This window comes from Rattus rattus, chromosome 4 (assembly GCF_011064425.1).
Source record: "Rattus rattus isolate New Zealand chromosome 4, Rrattus_CSIRO_v1, whole genome shotgun sequence".
Lineage (NCBI taxonomy): Eukaryota > Metazoa > Chordata > Mammalia > Rodentia > Muridae > Rattus > Rattus rattus.
In genome coordinates this window covers 8,160,706-8,170,921 of record NC_046157.1, presented here as the reverse complement: position 1 = coordinate 8,170,921, position 10,216 = coordinate 8,160,706, and the positions used below count along the sequence as shown (strand labels likewise).

Sequence of the window (10,216 nt, the reverse complement as noted above, 5' to 3'; positions counted from 1 at the left end):
CTCAAATATAGGACCTGGCACTACCCACCCTATGTAGACATCCCCCTGCCGGGGTTCTGCTCCTCTGTTGTAATCACCCTACAGGCTTTTCTACAGTGCTGCTCCCCCAGATCCAGCCAAGACGGAACACCATCTCCTCAGACCTGCCTGGGACAACAAAGCTGCCTTTCTCCAGACACCTGATCTGACTGACGACTCCCGAGACACACGACACACGCCGAGATCCGCAGATGACAGCTGATACCCACAGACTTGGGATCTTCCAGCTACAGATAAACTCTCTTGCCAAAGCCAAATGGCTACTGAACTTGGGGAAGAGATCTCCTCTCCCCGAAATCTCCACCAGAATCTCCCCTGCACCCCTCGCCTGCTAGTCTTCTGCTGGCTCAGCTCGTCCCCAGCAACCGAAGTGGCAGGCAGCAGCGGAAAGAAGGACCGGCAGCTGGGGCGGCAAAAGCTGTTCCCCTTCCCTGCCCGAGTTCTCTCCCCCTCACCTGTACCCATGCACCTAGCAGGGCGAGAAGTCTCCATGGACGAACACCTCAGCGCCAGAGCCCTACAACTATGTACCACAAAATCCAGCTATGCCATGCTTGGACAGTACCCGGAGGCGGCTTCATCCTACCACAGACACACTTGCTCAACCGTGCTTGCTGCTGCTCTGATAGTAGCCAGCAATTGGTAACAGAACTAAATGCCCATAAATGGATGAATGGATAGAGAAAATGTGGCATATTCATACAATGGAATAATACTCAGCTGTTAAAGAAAATGAAATCATAAAATTCACAGGAAATGGATGGATGTAGGGAAAAATTATCCTGAGTTATTGAAGATAAAAATAGACAAAAATGGTATATATTCACTTATATTGGACTGTTAGCTGTTAAGTCTTCCATATGCAGACTGCTATCTGCATAACCACAGAAGTTAAGTATAGAATAAGGGACTGGGTATTAAGAAGAACCCTCCAAGGAAGGGGGAGGGGGTGGGGAGACTGGAATGGAAGGATCAACGGAGGGGGGAGGGAAGAGAGTAAAGGGAAATTAAAGGGAAGGACAGCTAAAACTAAAGGACAGCTGAGGGGTTATTATGGAAATCTACTACAGTAGAAGCTTTTTAAAATATATAAATATATGAACGAAGTCTAAATAGGGTCACTAAATAACAAAGAAGCAAAGCCCCAATTAGTCATCTCTCACCACCAAATGAAGCCTTCAGTGCCAAGAATCGGTTACCTCTAATTGAGTCGTTGGCCAAAGAGGCCTCCTAGAAACCACCGAACAACCCAGTCTATTGCCAAGGCTGTTGGTTGCTCTCCCCAAACTGACAGTTAAGACCCCACTGCTGAAGACGATGCCTGCACAGCTCATTGAACATGGAAAAGTCAAGCTGTGCCTACATAAAACCTTTACCCCTATGGGACAATGAAAGACCCTGAGGGACTGTAGATGTTTCACCTGATTCTAAGGAAACCAGGCCAGCCACTAGCCACAGCCCTCCATAGATTTGTGACCATCAGTCACGTAAAGGGCAATGCCCCAAGCTCCTCCACAGGTAGAGGACGTGGTGAGCACAGCCACATAGGCTCAAGACAGATCTCCAGCAGTGGTGTGGAGTAAGCATGGTCACTTCCCACGTCCTGCCTCCCCAAGCAACCCGAGCCCTGTGGCAGAGCAGAAATGAGACCCCACCATTAAGCTACACATCCCTACTGACCTAGTGTTCATGGTGCTCTACACGCCAAAAGAGAATGCTGACCCAGCTACAAACTCTCTCATCCACAAGAGTGACCTGCCTGCAAGATTCGGTGGTGCACTAGTGTCACAAAGCTTGTGGGAGTAACCAATCACTATCTGCTTTGGGTGAAGGCCCACACCATAAGATGGGGTCCATACTCAATGCTGCTTTGGTGGAGAACTCGGGTCCAGAGAACCAACGTCTACTGCCTTGCTGAAGAAGCATGGCCATGAAGTGACTTGTGAAGGTATTCTGCTATACTCTGACGACTGCCTTGCTTATCCATCATCAGAGAAACTCCCTCCTCTAACAGATGGAAACAAATGCAGATACACACAGCCAGATAATATGCAGAGAGTAAGAGCTGTCTCTTCCCAGGAGACGAGCTTTCCCTCTGATTGGTGTCAGGTTTGAGTGTTTTTCCTCTCCCTGCATGACCTTCCTAAGGCATCTCAGTTCCCTTGGGCATCTTGCTGCACAGTGCGATAACCAAAGGAAAATATCTCCCAAGGATACTTCTCACCCTGGGACCTCGGCAAGTTACATTCGGGCTCCTTGACTTACAAATGTTCTCTAAACTCAGCCCCAAGGGTGCCCCAGCTCTTTAGACTAGTATAAGTCTTTTTCTTTGATGACCCATCCCATCAGCTTAGGGGCAGGAAAATCCACAGGGGGGCCTGTGAGAGCTGTGGGCTGGTCCTGTAGTAAAACTGTGGCCTGTCTATCAAGGCCACCAGGCTGTGCGCGTGCTCTCCTCATGCTCTACTGGAAAGCTGTGCCTCGAAAGCACTGCTTGCCTGGGCTCTAGTCTCCTCAGAGCATCAGCCTTCATGTCTCTGCATTCTTTAGCGGCCCTGTCACATATGACGTAAGTTTCTGAAATTCGCTTTCCCCTTCTTTATTTGGAATAGTTTCTCCTCTCCGGACCCTGACACTTCTCCTTTACCACGTCACACAGCAGCAACTTAGAACCTGGTATCTTACTGACTGTATTAGCCAGGGTCCTCTAGAGATGCAGAACCAATTGAACAGTTATATAGCAAAAGGGGATTTGTTAAACTGGCTTACATGTGGCTAGTACAGCAATAGCTGCCGTATCATTGGCACTGCTGAAAACCTTGCAGTCCATCAATCTATGAGGCTGGGCACCTCAGCAGTTCCACTTTGCAGCCGACGGATTCCTGAGGAGCCACTGATCTTCAGTTCACACTGGAAGGCTGACGACAGAAGTAGCAGCAGTGGCAGGAGCAGTAGCAGCAAGGTGTCAACCATGTGAATGAACTCACTAGCACTAGCAAACAAGCAGTGATCTCTCTCTCACTGGTTTCCTTTTATCTGGGCTGCCCACATTTAGATGGATCTTCCCACTTCCATTAAACTGGTTAAGGAAATCTCTCGCAGGTGTGGCAGATGGTCTGTACTCTGTGGGCTTGTCAATCAGCTCCTGAGCCAATGTTAACCAACATTAACCATCACAGCAGACATTATTTTTTAAGAAGTGTACCTTGAGCCATTTGTCTAACATTTCAAGCATCTCAGAATGTTTGGATTTAGTAGTTGAGGGATTGTGATCTCTTGGAGGCTTCATTCTGTCCTGCTTTTGCAGTTCTGTGTCACAATGTGTCCATCTGTTGTTGGTTTGAGTTGCTCTTCTGGTTTTTGGGGGGATCTTCTCGGTGGGCAGCCTACTCTGAGGGTTCAATCCTCTCAGAAGGGAGAAAGCAAACTTCTCCAACAGCCACACCACATGCACCAAACAAGACATGAACACATACTTAAAACTGATTAAAGCTCACTAGTATAGTATCAACGACCACAGAACAGCAAACAGCAAAAGCAATGCAGAGTATTGTGAAACTAAGGAGCAGATGTACTATGAAGTTTCAGGAAGGTTATTTAGAGTGTAGATGAGTGCAGCTGTCAGGCTTCGTCCAATGACAGTCTTTGTTCTATGCGTGGCAATTAATGCAGAAATTCACAACTGGTCAAAGTGCAGAGAATAAGTGTCCATAGAATGCTCAGCCATAAATAGGACGTCTATATCACAGTCCTCACAAGGCTCAGGGAAGGCTGCGGAAGAGGGATCAAAAAGACAGTAACAGCCAGAGGTCAAGGAGGAATGGGGCAAAACATTGTTTTCGGGACATGACAAGAACATTGCACTCATGAAGCCACAGCAGCTGGATTACCTAAATAAGACCAGGACAAGATCAAGCCAGTCCACATCCCTGACATGGATAAAGGAGGGGCAGAGGAGTCCTCACCCCTGGCTGAAGCACTATTGACAACTAATGGCTGCTAGGGGAAGGAGAATCAGTTTTCTTTAGAAATGTGGCCCCTGGTAGGTTGGCCATATGCCAGTAGATAGCCTGTGGGGATTTGAATATGCATAGCCAAGGGAGTGGCACTATTAGGAGGTGTGGCCTTGATGGAGGAAATGTGTCACTGTGGAGTTGTGCTTGGAGACCCTCCTCCTAGCTGCCAGGAATCTAGTCTTCTCTTAGAGGTCTTTTGATAAAGATTTAGAACTCTCAGCTTCTCCTTCTCCATGTCTGCCTAAATGTTGCCATTCTCCTGCTTTGATGATAATTGACTGAACCTCTGAACCTGTAAGCCAGCCCCAATTAAATGTTGCCCTTATAAGAGTTCCCTTGGCCATGGTGTCTGTTCACAGCAGTAAAACCCTAACTAAGACAGAAGTTAGTACCAGGGACTGGGATATTGCTGTGATAGGCCTGATCATATTTTTGTTTGGAAGAATGTGGATTTTGGCACTTTGGATTTGGAAAGCCATGGAATGCTTTAAGCGGAGCTTAATGGGCTATCCAGAGTGGAAGACTCTGTTGCTGAGAGTGATACCAGTACCACGGTGTGACCATCAAGAACAGCAGCAGCAGTGGAATGGAGTCAACCAAAGCCTAGAGTACTACAGAGAGCAAAGCTTGGAGAAGTGACCTTGAGTCCTTTTGAGAAGCCCAGAAGATTGTGTGTGAATCCCAGACATTGCAACAGGAAGCTGTGAAGTAAAGTTGCCCAAGATGTTAGAGAGGCCAGAGTCATGGGATACCTGCTGAGGAAAGCTGCTAACAGGGAGTGGAACCAGCCTAGGAGAAAGAAGATTGTTATAGTCAACGAAGATGAAAAAGGAATTGGAGATCTGAAGGCTGCTTTGATATAAGCCATGAGATGCAGACTATGGAGTTTGCCCACCTGTTTGGGGGGTTTGTTTGGTCCTGTATTTCCTCACTATGAACTTTTGGAATCACAATGTACATCATAATGATGTTTAAGATATGTAATCTGTTTCTCGATTTTGACTGTATAGGTGATTACAATTAAGTGATTGAATCTCAGAAAAGACTTTCAACTTTAAACATTGTTGAGACTGTTTATAGACTATGAGAGTTTTGAAGTTGGACTAAAGTGATTTTTCATTATGCTTTGGCTAGGTATGGCTCCCACAGACTCATGTGTTTGAACAAATCTATGGGGGACAAGGAGTGGAATGTGGTGATTTGAATGTGCTTGGCCCAGGGAGTGGTATCATTAGGAGTGGCCTTGTTGGAGTAGGTGTGACCTTGTTGGAGGAAATGTGCCTTTCACTGTGTGGGTGTGCTTGGAGACCCTTCTCCTAGCTGCCAGGAATCTAGTCTTCTCTTAGAGGTCTTTTGATGAAGATGTAGAACTCTCAGCTCCTCCTGCACCATGTCTGCCTGACACTGGCATGCTCCAGCCTTGATGATACTGAACCTGTGTGATAGCCTCAATTAAATGTTGTCCTTTATAATACTTGCCTTGGTCATGGTGTCTGTTCACAGCAGTAAAACCCTAACACATGTCTATGTGTATATGGGCAGCATCATTTGCTCTCAGAGGGTTATATTATAAACAAGAGGACATGAAGTCAAGAGGGGGGAATCTGGTAGGAGTTGAAAGGGAAAGTGTGGGTGAACGTGCCCCAAATACATGTATGCATGTATAAAATTCTCAAAGAATAAATAAAAATATTAAATGTTAATATTATAAAAGATAAAAATATGATGAAATAAAGAGGGAGAAAGGAGGAAGGTAAAGCATGAGGGAGGTTAATTAAGAAAAGAATAGAGAAGAATATTATGACAAGGGAGAGAATAACTCAAAGGATTAAAAAAAATCTGTGCCTCTGGAGGTGTTGCAGGTGTGGCTGCAGTGTCACGTGTGCATCAGTGGGGACAGAGAGGAGTGAGGCTATGTCTGTGATCAGTGTTCTGACCTGTAGACATCTGAATTATCAGTAATCTAACATTCTCTGAGAAAATCGAGCCTAAGCCTACCACCAGTCCGGTGTCACATAGGCCTGGATGGGCTCCCAGGGTGTGGAGCAAGCTGGCGACTAGAAGAATCTCACCTGGGATGGTGGGCCCAGGTAAGGAGTGAGATCTCAACAACTACCAGACCTGCACCATGGTGCCCAGATAGGGAGCTAGCCTGAGATGACCATTAGTCTGGCCTGAGGGACATATTGACGTCTGAGGGTTATGCAGAACTCATCCCATCTCTCGCCTGGGCATCATGGGAGAGCTGGTCCTTGGGGCCTGAGAACAGCAAAGTAACCCAGACCTCACCACCTGCAGCACTTGGGAGAATAGGCCCTGCCCCATGCCTGGGCAGCACAGTAGAGCTGGCTCTGCATGTGGGGTTTGCAGGTGAGCTGACCCGAGTATGTTTTTAAAATCTGATTGTCCAGTTAAAGAAATATAGATAAGAATACATTAATATAAAATTAAGACACAAACACTTTCTCAAAAACTCAAAATACTACTAAAATATAGTAATTTAAGAGAGGAAATCACAGTAGGGGCAAAGAGAAAGCATTGAAGCAGCTTCTAAGGCCTCTGAAGATGAGGTTACCATGTAAATGGACGGAAGATCACCTTCTAGCTCTAGAGTCTGTGGGACTGGGGAGGCTCTCCCTACCCCCACAGACTCCTCAGCAAAGGGCTCCTGCTCCATCCAGGACAGACTGTCTCTTTGGAGTACTGGGAGCATGGGGAGGAAAGTTCTGACATATAGGTATACAAGAGGGCCAGTTGTGTCCCACCCCCTTCTCCTCAGAGGCTGTTGGCCACCAGCCTGAGAGAACAAAGGGAGAAGAGGTGGGAAGCGGGGCTTAGACTGCTGTGAGCATAGCAGAAAGACCTCCAGAGACTGCTACAGTGAGACAGTCTACTGTTTCAGGGATGTGTCTATAAGGGCTTTTAGGAGTATGGGTGCAAAGGACTAACTGGTCATAGCATCAAGCAAGGGGAAAGGGCTGACTGGTTATAATACAGCACCAAATTATCATACAGGCAGGAAGCCAGAGTGGAACATGTGTGCTGAGTTGTGCAGCCTTGCAGAGACCTCTATACAAGGTCACTTTTCAGACAAGGGCAGACACCTGTGTTCAGGGACGCTCTCTGACAAAGACAGGCAGAGCAGGGAACCCTTGTTGAGAAAGGGAGCTCCTACGTTTTACCCCAAGCTCAGAAGGCCATCTGTCATGGAGGACTGCTACCTTAATAACAGGCTTCTCCAATAACCAGCCCCCCACTTTTTTTCTCATCACTTGCTTATCTTTAACTACACTGTTGGAGGAATGAGGCGGTGGAAGTTAGGTACCCCGCTGGTGTGTCAGAGTTTCCGGTTCAGCCAGATATGAACCTCATGTCAGGTGGGTGACTTCAGAGAGCTGAGCTGACCTCAGGTTCCACCTGTCAGACTCTACGGTAATTGTCGGGTGTCCGAGTTGGGACCAGCAATCCTTATTCACTATTGGTTAGCTTCCTGACACCTAGGCTTCTCCATGTGTTCATGTGTGTCCCTCCCCATCTCAGCCTCCTTCAGCTGTCTTCTACCCTTATACTTTGGCAGACAGATCCCAAGTTCCCTTATTTGTGGCAGTTCCTCGGTATCAAGACTCTAGAGTAGCTCAATCTTAAGCAAGATGTTTTGTCTCAAGATGATGCTTAACCATAGCCCTCCAAGACATGGTGTCTTAGTTAGGGTACCTAACTGTGTGATAAAACAACGTGGCCATAAACAACTTGGGGAGGAAAGTGTTTATTTCAGCTTACAACTCTCAGGTCACACTTCACTGCTGAAGAAAGTCAGGACAGGAGCTCACGGGGCAGGAAACTGGAGTAAGGACCTGATGCAGACAAGCCATGGAGGGGTGCTATTTACTGGTTTGCCTCTTCTCCTGGCTTCCTCAGCCTACTTTTTTATTTTTTTTAAAAACCCTATCTTAGCTAGCGTTTCTATTGCTGTGAAGAGACACCATGACCACCTCAGCAACTCCCATAAAGGAAAACAGTTAATGGGGATGACTTAAAGGTTCCGAGGTTCAGTCCATTATCACCATGGTGGGAAGCATAGCAGTGTATAGACAGACAAGGTACCAGAGAAGAAACTGAGAGCTCTACATCCAGATCAGCAGGCAGCAGGAAAAGGGAGAGACACTGGGCCTGGCTTGGACATTTGAAACCAGTGACACACCTCTTACAATAAGGCCACAAAGAGGCTTTCTCTGCTTGAAGGACACTGGACACCACCCCCAACCAAGCGTGACCTGAGTGAGGAAAAGAAAGCTCACTCAGATGGCTTGGTGGGACTGAAGGGGCCAAGACCGCAGCCGGGTGATTGGGTCCCCTGAGATATTACGGAAGCGGTTATCTGCGTCTGAGTCATCCCACACAGAGAGTGATTCCAGTCCTCCAATGACAGTGCGACACCATTGTTCAGGCCTCCCAGATGTGCCTCGTTGCCCTGAGGAGACCAGTAGCATCCCTAGGAAGCAACAATAGGAAGCCATCTCCATGGCTCTGGGACCCCACAGCTATGAGGAAGCTGCAGCCAAAGCCATCAGTGACCTAGCTGTGCATAGGGCCCAAAACCGCTGTTCTCTGGGGACTCTATAGAGAAGCTTACCACTCACCCCGTCAACACAGTAATCGAGTCAGCCTCAGCTACAGCCCTTTCCCTCCTCATTCCTTCAGAACACCATGCCTGCTCACTGTTGGCCAGCCCCATGTCCCTACATTCTCAGTCATCCAATACATCATCCAGGGACTCTTCTCCAAGCAGGGACTTCTTGCCAGCCCTCAGCAGCCTGAGGCCTCCCATCGTCATCCGCTGAGCTGGCAAGAAGTATGGCTTCACCCTGCAGACCATTCATGTCTACAAGGGTGACTCAGATGTCTACAGTAAACAGCACATGGTGTGGCATGTGGAGTACGGTGGTCAAACCAGTGAAGCTGGGCTTCCTCAGGATGACCTCATCATCCATGTCAATGGTGAGCCTGTGCATAGGTTAGTCCAAAACTGGAGGGGCTGGTTCTGAAGAGTGGAAACAATGTATAAATTTCAACAACTCCCTTGGAAACTGATCCATCCAAGTGGGGCCAGCTAGAAAAGGCCCCTATAAAGCCAAGTTGGCCTGAAGGAGCAAACGGAGCCGGGGTAAGGATGGGCAAGAAAGCCAAAAAAGAAGTTCCCGATTCCGGAAAAATCACAAAGCAGGCCTCCTTGCTACAGCCTTTCTTCCCCTAACTGCTCTTTGTCATCAGGGAAAAGTGGTCCAGGCTCTCCTACACACAGCCACAGCCTCTCTCCCCCATCTCCTCCTCAGGGCTACCTCGTAGCCCCAGATACTGTGTACTCAGTAGGAGGGAATTCATCGCAGAGCAGCTCTCCAAGCTCCAGTGTGCCGAATTCTCCTGCTGGCTCCCAACATACACGGTCCAGCTCCCTTCATGGTCTGGCACCCAAGCTCCAACACAAGTACCGCTCGCCAAGGCACAAGTCAGCAGGCAGCATCCCACTATCACCATTGGCCCGCATCCCTTCTCCACCAGCAGCAACAGCAGCTTCCCCTCAGCATTCCCCATAACCCTTGTCTGTCCATGGGTCTCAGTCCTTTCCTACCAAACTTCGATTGTCTCATCCACTAGGTCGGCAACTCTCACGGTCCAAGAGTGCAGAGCCGCTCTCTGCTACTTAAGAGGATACTACAGTCTGCTGAGAAGCTAGCGGCTGCACTGGCAGCTTCTGGGAAGTTAGCACCTTCCCGAAAGCATAGTCTCGACCTGCCCTGAGGAGAGCTAAAGAAGGAACTGACACCCAGGGAAGCCAGCCCTCTGGAGGTAGACGGAATCAGAAGTGTGCTATCCGGGAAAGGGCCACTTCAGCCTGCTCCTTTCACGGGCCCTTGGAACCCTACGGCAGGATTGAGCTGAACGCAGAGAGTCACTGCAAAAACAAGAAGCTATCCGGGAAGTAGACTCCTCAGAAGATGACACTGATGAGGAAGCCTGAGAACCGCCAGGTCACATAGAAACCAAGATTGTCTCCCTGCCCCACCCAGAAGCAAGCCAGAATCTACTCCCTAAAGGTTCAGGAGAGGGTAGGGAAGAGGACACCTTCTTGCACAGGGATCTAAAGAACCAGGGTCCTGTAC

General features: G+C 48.2%; 1 non-coding gene and 1 pseudogene across 1 annotated transcript; both read left to right on the top strand.

Moving 5' to 3' along the window:
* The first annotated feature begins 295 nt into the window (after positions 1-295).
* LOC116897783 lies at positions 296-9,854 on the top strand (annotated as a pseudogene).
* Positions 5,896-6,026, top strand: LOC116899851. Its single transcript, XR_004387847.1, has one exon. It is a non-coding gene; the product is annotated as a small nucleolar RNA SNORA17 (small nucleolar RNA).
* Positions 9,855-10,216: the final 362 nt, after the last annotated feature.